The sequence below is a fragment of the Crocodylus porosus genome, unplaced genomic scaffold (genome assembly GCF_001723895.1).
Source record: "Crocodylus porosus isolate Cpor-Errol unplaced genomic scaffold, CroPor_comp1, whole genome shotgun sequence".
Classification (NCBI taxonomy): Eukaryota; Metazoa; Chordata; order Crocodylia; family Crocodylidae; genus Crocodylus; species Crocodylus porosus.
In genome coordinates this window covers 10,981,206-10,989,557 of record NW_017728926.1, presented here as the reverse complement: position 1 = coordinate 10,989,557, position 8,352 = coordinate 10,981,206, and the positions used below count along the sequence as shown (strand labels likewise).

At 45.2% G+C, this 8,352-nt stretch overlaps 1 long non-coding RNA gene across 1 annotated transcript in view; it reads right to left on the bottom strand.

Moving 5' to 3' along the window:
* Positions 1-6,107: 6,107 nt before the first annotated feature.
* LOC109314348 overlaps positions 6,108-8,352 on the bottom strand; it is a 4,985-nt gene continuing 2,740 nt past the window's right edge. Inside the window, exon 3 of the long non-coding RNA XR_002102272.1 lies at positions 6,108-6,482. This is a non-coding gene — a long non-coding RNA (uncharacterized LOC109314348). The remainder of the gene's footprint in view (positions 6,483-8,352) is intronic.

The following is an 8,352-nucleotide window of genomic DNA, read 5'->3' as shown; positions in this document are numbered from 1 at the left end:
TGTTCTGTGGGTTCAGAAAATATTCGGGGTTGATGTGCAGCAGTTGGCCTGGGGAACCTTTCCTTGGAGCAAAAGTGCAAAGACTTAATGCTATGGCTATCATATTCAGAAGGGCATGTTTGCATTTTGCAGCAGCCCAAGAAAACCCAGAAGTGTACCTTTTAGGAACAGGCATAGATCTAGTCTCATGCTAGTTCCACCATCCAGATGTCAAGAGAAGATTGAAGCCTGCCTTTGCTCAGGCCCAAAATCACATCCTTGAGCCATTTGAATCCATTGGAAGAGCAAATATCATAGGCATGGAAACAAACCCCTTGCAGCACAATATATCATCCCCAAGCACGGCCGTAGTGCCAGCCTTTTCCCATGAGAAATACACCCATCATAGCTTCAAGAAGCCTGTCCTTTCTAGACTGACTCAGCTTTGTGATATCAATTGAATCCTTTCTTCTACTGTCTTAATCAGCTTTAGGAAACACCTGGGAGTTTCCTGTCTCAGAGTGTTTATTATATATCTTGGAGCATGGGAATATTTGTAGGACCTATCAGATTTATCACACCTGTTTATACCTACTGATAACCCAGAATTTCCCAGGAGCTGCCCTCTCCTCCTTTTCCAGGCCTGGCAGTAGACGTCCAAACTCCATTCAGTGCTGCCTTTTCTGCCAGTTATAATGCAGGAGCTGGGACTATGAAAGCCAGTGCATTGTAAATGTAACTGCTTTCATCTTGGGCATGGAGCTGGTGACCTTCAGAGTGAATATGCAATGCATTGCTGCAGCTGCAATCAAGTGACTGTGCCAATATGAGCCCTCATATCAGCTGCAAGTCAGGCACAAAGGAGACCAGAAAAGTGAGCTGAGCTGAATTATTCTGTTTCCATCAATAAACTACACCTTCTGGCAAGGGATGTAGTTGGACTGTGCAAGTCCATGTGCTTTTTTCCGGGAACTGATCTGGGAGAAGCAGTCTGCATACAAGGGATGGATAAACTGGCAACTCCACTGGCCTGGAATTTAGGGGTTGGGGCATGGTTTTCCATGCACAGAGATGCAACTGTGTGCAATCAGCTTAACTGGCTGACCAAGAAAAAGCAGAGTCAAGGGTGTGTGACAGGCTGAGTCCCCCCTCGATGACAACACCTTGTGTCAACAGCCAGCTCCTGGAAACATAACAGTAGGGCACAATGAGAACAAAGCTGGAGCAGGTAGGTAGCTACATAGAGATCAGAGGGAGAGCTAGTCATATGGGAATCCCCAAATCTAACCTGTTCTGGGCAGGGGCCAAACCAGAAGGGGCTGTTTTCTGGAACCAGTTCAGGAGTGGTGCAAGGTGGAGGAGCTCTCAGCAAAAGAGCTTGTTTGCATTCCTGAGTCTTGCCTTGATTTCACCTCATGCTTCATCCCCTGTTTTTGGTCTCCACTTAATGGAGGAATTGATTTTCATAGTTTTATAGTTGTTTGGGGCTGGAAGGGACCTTACAGATCTTCGGGTCCAGCCCCCTGCACATGGGCAGGAAAGACCGCTGGGGTCAAATGACACCAGCAAGATGGGTGTCAAAACACTTGTTGACGATCACCAGGGACAAGAAAGGAAGAACAAATGAGTGTAAACTGGCCATGGATAAATGGAGGCTAGGAATTAGAAGCTTTCTCACCATCCAAGCAGGGAGGTTCTCCCAGTAGGAGTGTGAGTGCAAACATCCTAAGTAGTTTTTTAAGGTGGACCTTGATCAATTTTATGAGCTGGACTATATGAAATGGTCACCTGCGACAGCCAGGGACAGGATGAAATGACCCTCCTAACCTTATTTTCTTATGTTCCTGATCAAAACGGTTGACTTGATGGGAGTTACTTGTATCTTGTGGTGGGAGGAGAGGCCTTGCTGTTCCTCCACGGTGTCCTAGTCTGACTTGTACTGCGAGTGCAAGCGGCAAATGTTGGTGCGTTACAGACTGTACTGTATTTCCTCATTCGTAAATACAAAAAGCCAACTAGCAGAGCCTCTCCTAACAATTTTGACTCAGGAATGCCTAATGACTACTATTTAAAAGAGACAATTAGGGTGACATGGGTACATTTGGGAGTATTGTGCAGAGAGTGCATTCTTATTGCATTGCATCATGCCTGTGTATGAATAGTCAGCTGTTAACTGGGTGCTGAATGATAGAAAGCAGCAGATTTATTACTCCACATTATATCCAGCAATGACCAGGACTCTGCCCTTTCCTGCTCCTCCATGCTGCCCCCCCAGTAACAGTCAATGCTCCTCTGTGCACTAAATACCTGTTGTTTCTATTACTAGCATAGCCAGGGCTCCACTCAGTCACCTTATGGTAGCGTAAGAGTGATGTTGTAGATGTGATAGTCCAGAAATTATGTGAGAGGGAAGGATTTCTTCGGGTGAGATCTTTTATTGGACCAACTATATACTTGGGATAAAATTAGACAAGCTTTCAAAAGCAAGACATTCCTCCTTGCTGTCTGATCACACACCGTGCCTGGTTCCCTGCAATCACTCAATGACCTGATGAAGAACATCTTGCATTTGAAAGCTTGTCTATCTTTATCCCAACATCATAGCTGGTCCAATAAAACATCTCACCCTAAGAAACCCTTGCCTCCCGCAGCATCCTGTTATGCTATTCGCTATATATGTCCTTCAGTCTGGATTTTTGAATGCAGATTTATGAAAATCGCATTGCAGAAAAGGGGGCTGTCTACAGTAAGGGTCCAAGCTACCAAAGCCAATGAAGGACAGCAGCTTCAAGCTGCAACTTGCTTTTCAGTCTCAACAACTTTTCCCTAATTTGGCCAAAACAAAATGGCTCAAAATTAAAGATCTCATGTGCCTGAGAAACTTTTATCAGTAACAATTGCTAAAGCAGCGATGGATTTTTTTTTTTAATAGCTTCAAATGGTTGATAATGGAGGGGGAGGTATAAAATGTGGAGTTCTTTGCTTCTCTGATTACGGACACACATTTGCTCGTTGGATTTTATTTGCAAGTAAATTGACTCTGTCACAAGGAGCGAATACCTAGGAGGTATTACAGTGCCCAGCTGCCAGGGAGCTGTTTGACTTGAGTCATCAAATCATAGAAAATAAGTGCTGGAAGGGACCTCAGGAGGTCACGTCTAGTCCGACCCCCTGCTCAAAGCAGGACCAGCCCCAGCTGCATCATCCCAGCCAGGGCTATGTCCAGCCTGAAGCCAGTGGCTACCCCAGAGTGATGCAGGTAATGGGAGCAGACACACAACACGTACACCAGAGAACTTTGTCCAGTCTAATCTTACTTCTGACGTTCTCCAGAGTAACTTTCCTCTGGAGAACAATATTTCCTCTGCAGTAAATGCTGTGCATCATGTATCTGCTCCATTTTCCCTCCAGAGTCCTTGCCCTAACTGTCTGGATATTTATTTATGTGGCAAAAAAAAAAGTTCCACATACACAGAGGTTAGCATAGTCCTTACAGGTTCCTAGCTGCAAGTCCCTTATTTCATTAAAAGCTTTAGGGTTTCTCCTACAGGTCATCTTCTCAAAAGACACGGGGTTAAGCATTTCAACCGTTCATCCACACAAAGCTTGCTCAGTGTCTCATAAGAGGATAGCAACAGGCATCAGACTTAAGCACTTTGTTTCATGTGCCTTTGGAGAAAGAAAGGCCAAGTCCTAGAGGGCCAAATTGCCCCAAATTGTGGCCATGCAAGGAGGGATCCAGGCTATGCACACCACAGGTAGCAGTGCAATGCAGCATGCAGAAGCCCATTATTACTATTCCAGCACCTGTGGGGGAGAAGGTGGCGCACAAACTACTTCAGTATGGGAAGTCCCCTGTGCAAGGTGCAAGCCATCTGCAGGTACTTTCTTCCCCAGAGCAATGCAAGGAGTCCCAAGTAGACATTTTAACTGTTAACAGCCTACAAGGAGGAGAAGCACATGAAAACTTAGAGGAATGAGTAGGGATCATTCAGCAAGGTTGTTATGATTTGGGTGCAGCATATCAAGGAATTTATATATATTTTGTTTAAAAACAAAAATCCACTATGTCTCTCTAGGGAAGTTCAAGGCTTAAAAAAGCAGTGGGCACCATTTTTGTAAGGCCTGAAAATGAAAAAAAACAACAGATTAGCTTCTGTTGCTGAGTCTGTCTGGACGAAATGTGGCCTGTTCGTTTCATTTAGAAGCTCGAGAAAGAAAATTATTACTTGACTTTAAAAAGCCAAATCAGCAGCAGGTTTCTGTCTAGGATCTAGGGAGAAGGTTACAGGAACAACGGGGGAAAAGAGAAAACATTTGCAGAGGAGCTGATGGCTGTTTTCAGTGAAATGGAGCTCAAATGTAAGTCACACGTGTGCATCTGGGTTTTTAATTTTCATTCCTTACAGCAACTTAAGCCATCCTGTATGCACACATGCCCTAAGGCTTTGCTAGGAATATTTCATATACCCATATTCTTGTCTAACACATACCACTCGTGGTATCGCACTCGAAAACCCTAAGAGCTATCCCGGGTGCAGTGTTGGCATGTGAAGCAGGCAGGTGTTCAGACTTAAAGCAACACCACTGACTACATGCGGCTTCTTCTGCAGCATTGGGACTATCTGAGCCATCAGAGCTCAGGGCTGCTGTTCTGTTACTGATTCACAGCTTCGCCCATCTTTCAGAGGCAGGTCGGCTGGGGGCTTTGGCTGGTTGAGGTGATGGGTGTTTTGCGTGAATTCCCGAACGACCATTCAACATACAAACCCCAGTATGGATGGGGGCTAGGATTAGCCCCAAAAGGCAGACAACTGAGTAAATGCACATGCTGATTTGAAGCAACTGCATACAGCCTGCTTCAGAACAAGCACTTTGGCACGTGCTAAGCTTTGTGACGGCAAAAGGACTGTCCTTGCACTGAAACACTTTGTCATATCAGGACTAGAATCAGCAACCGTGACGCGTTATAAGGCCTGGATCCCATTGAACGCAGTGACAAACCTTCCCCACTAAACTTGTAAATGAGGTCAGCAATACTCAGGTCACAACTTTGGAGCAACAAGTGGTTCTTCAGCTTCTTTTTGGCAGCTCTGCACAGGAAATGCCACTGGGTTTTTCTGCTTTTAGCAGGCATGCTGCATTTCTTACTGTGTGCATTGGGCACATCTTTCCTGCTGTCACAAGTAAGGCAACACCTGCGCTCTCTAGTGCTGCGGGCGTAGAGATGTACTATTGTTCTGGTTTGCAACCTGGAGCATGTTTGCCATGGGTCACCTCAGGGTGCATCAATTGTTGTGGTCTTTGGGTAACGCCGGCACACGGATCCTGAGGTAACCTGGACTGAGGTTAACTAAATAGTTCTTTGTAACTCAGCATACAGGGTTGCTTCAAGTCCCTTCTCCCCGGTTAGTTCCCTCCCTTCTCTTCCTGCCTCCCCACCTCATCAGAGATGCTATGTACTGTTTAATTATTAAAGGTGGATATATGTAATATTTATCATGAGAGAAGAGGGAACAAACCTGTCTTTAGGAGGCCAGGAGGAGGATTGGGGGAGACCATGAGAAGATGGAGGTTAAGTGGGGGATGGAGTGGGGTGATCGGGGGTCTTTGTGGGTAGGGGGTCAGCAATTTCCATCACAACCTCCACAACTGCTCTTAATGAGTCCCTTTGTCAGCAGCCTCTGCAAAGAGGCCAAGGTTTGAATAGCCCGGGAAGACTGAGCTCCCTGCAGATCCAGGTTGGGGGGGTCCTAGCAGGGCAACAGGAGGAAGCTGCAAAGCTGCTTGTAGTAGGGTTGCACTGAGCCCAGAGCTGGGGCAGCCTGTTCAGCCCTGCTGGTAATTACATGGCTGCCCACTTGCTAAGGCACCTTTTGTGGTGGTAACTATAGAGCATTTAGGCTTCTCAAGCCAAGAGCTCTCCTGTAAACCTGTTGATCTTATTACATAAGTCATTCATTACATTTATTCAATTAATTCATGTGGCCAGATAAGGGCAACCTGGATTTTCAAATGAGCTTCAGGGAGCTAGGTACCCAGTCCCATCCTCTGGCCTTTCAAAAGGAGTTGGGCACATAATCCCCTAAAGTTCTTTGAAAAATCCTAGCCAACAATGCAAGGTCTAAGTTATGATGATGATTTATTCACATTGCAAGAGCACTTAAGGGCTTCAGGCATTGATCCAGCTTCCACCGTGCTAGACGTTGTAAAAACATGGACCAGAGGGGTGGTCGTGGCCCCAAAGCACCTTCCCCCCCAGCCTGAGGACCGAAGTCTGAACTGTTCGTTTGACAGGGCTTGTGAACTAGGAACAGAGCCGCTGGCCCACAGGTGAAAGGTGTCACCCCTGCACCTTTCTGTGGGAGAACTCGCATTTCTTTGGTCACACTCGGTACTCCCAGGGTCCGGGCCAAGTGGCACACACAATGCAGCACTGTGGTACTCCTCGCTGACTAACGCTCACATCCCTTACAGCCGGAGAAGCAAGATCCAGCTGGGCCCTTCGGAGATGAAAGGACAACGCACTGGATCAAAGGCATGCAGCAGCATAATAGCTCTTGGGAGTTAACAGGAAGGACCAGTTCTTCCCAATTCTATCCAAATTACTTTCCCAGAGCAGCCCAGAGTCTGGAAAAACCAGTTTCTAGCAATCCACACCTTAGTATTGTATGCTACAATTAGACTCTAGGATCCAATTACATCAGCAGCCGTGATCTGAATATGTCCTACATAGGCTGGGGTGGGGGGAATCATTTTATGTCTCCTGACAGCCCCCAAATAACTGGTTTGCCATACAAATGCGTCCCTCATACAGACTAATAGCAACGTGCCATTTTCATATGGCAACCAAGCATCATTTACATATTAGAAGGAATTATTTGATAGCAATGCTGTCTCTATCTTTTGCAGCATGGATTATCATAATGGCAACAGTAATACGTTGCAACAATAAATGAAACTACAGCAATGAGTACTGTTACAAGACTGATTGCTAAAGAGATAGCTCGAGCCATCTATATGCTTTTCTAGTGCAATAATACGATTTCCCAGTGCTTGTCATTCATGGATTTCAAGGGGCTTTACAGTCATGACTTAACCTTCATGACTGGATGAAGTGGGAATCATTATGCTCACCATTGTACATTGAGCCCTGGCAAGGGAAAATGATGTATCCAAGGTCATACAGTGGATGTGTGACAGAGGTAGACATGCAGTCAGCTCTGATTCCTACCTTTAGACTTCAGCCACAAAACCTTCCTCCTCTGTTTGGGTTGAGAGAGCCTGAAAAAGCCCAGGTGAGCCCCAATTGTCCACACACTGGTCTAAACCTTACAAAAGCTTCAGATCTAGCTTGGCCAGTCCTTGCTCTGAATACCTTCCTGCTCCTTTCCATGTACTCCAACCACGATAGTACACATGTAGTTGATCTTTTTTAAAAAAAAAAAAAAAAATGACCTTTCAAAAGGCAACTACTAATCCTTAATCCCCAACAGGTGCCTATATAGGCTGTAGCCATCTGCCTAAGTGGCTACTGCTGGTCTGTTGGGAGCATGAAAGAAAATGTAAACCCTTGCATTCTCCCAGTCTGATCAAATCCAGCAATAATACTTTGAACCAGGCTCTCAGCTTGGGCAAGTGCTGCACTGAAGTCAGTGGTAATGCAGAACTGTCCCTTAGCACTTACACATAGCATTACACATTTAAAGCACTTTCTGAACATGGTCCAATGCATGCTCACAGTAGATACAGATTATTTTGCCAGGTTTACATGGAAGGAAACAAAGTCAACTGCAATCAGTAGAGTTACAACAGCTTTGTACCCATGAACTTGGACCTAAGTGATTTCCTCAAGGTCACTGAAGCCAGAAGTGGAAGCAGAAACCAGGAAATCCTAGCCCAGAAAGACTGGGCTCTCTCCACTTCTATTAAACTAACTGTTATTTTTTGTTACCCAGTTCACAAGCTTTACTGCAGTTCTTCAGAGACCATCCTCTATACAAGGCCTATGGAAATTAGATTAGTATACTAGCTTATAATTGATTTCCTCTTCCTGCCCTTTGACCATGAGAGCTTGGCAGAATAATATGCCAGGGGCACAAGTTTCCAGGAGTTAAGCTAAAAGACTTGAGAGATGAGATAGTTCTGGTTTTTCATCCCTAGATGACCTGGACTGACCTTAGAACAATGCATTTGGCCTCTAGAGTCTGAGATAAACTATCTTGAGTAAACGTTTTGTTTTGCAAATGGGACAGAAACCACTTGGATGAGCTACAGTGTTTGCGGTGATTCACGGAAGTTCTTCAGAGAAAATACTACCCTGATCTGACTTTCTGATCTGGCCCTTGTTTATATATATATATATATATATAT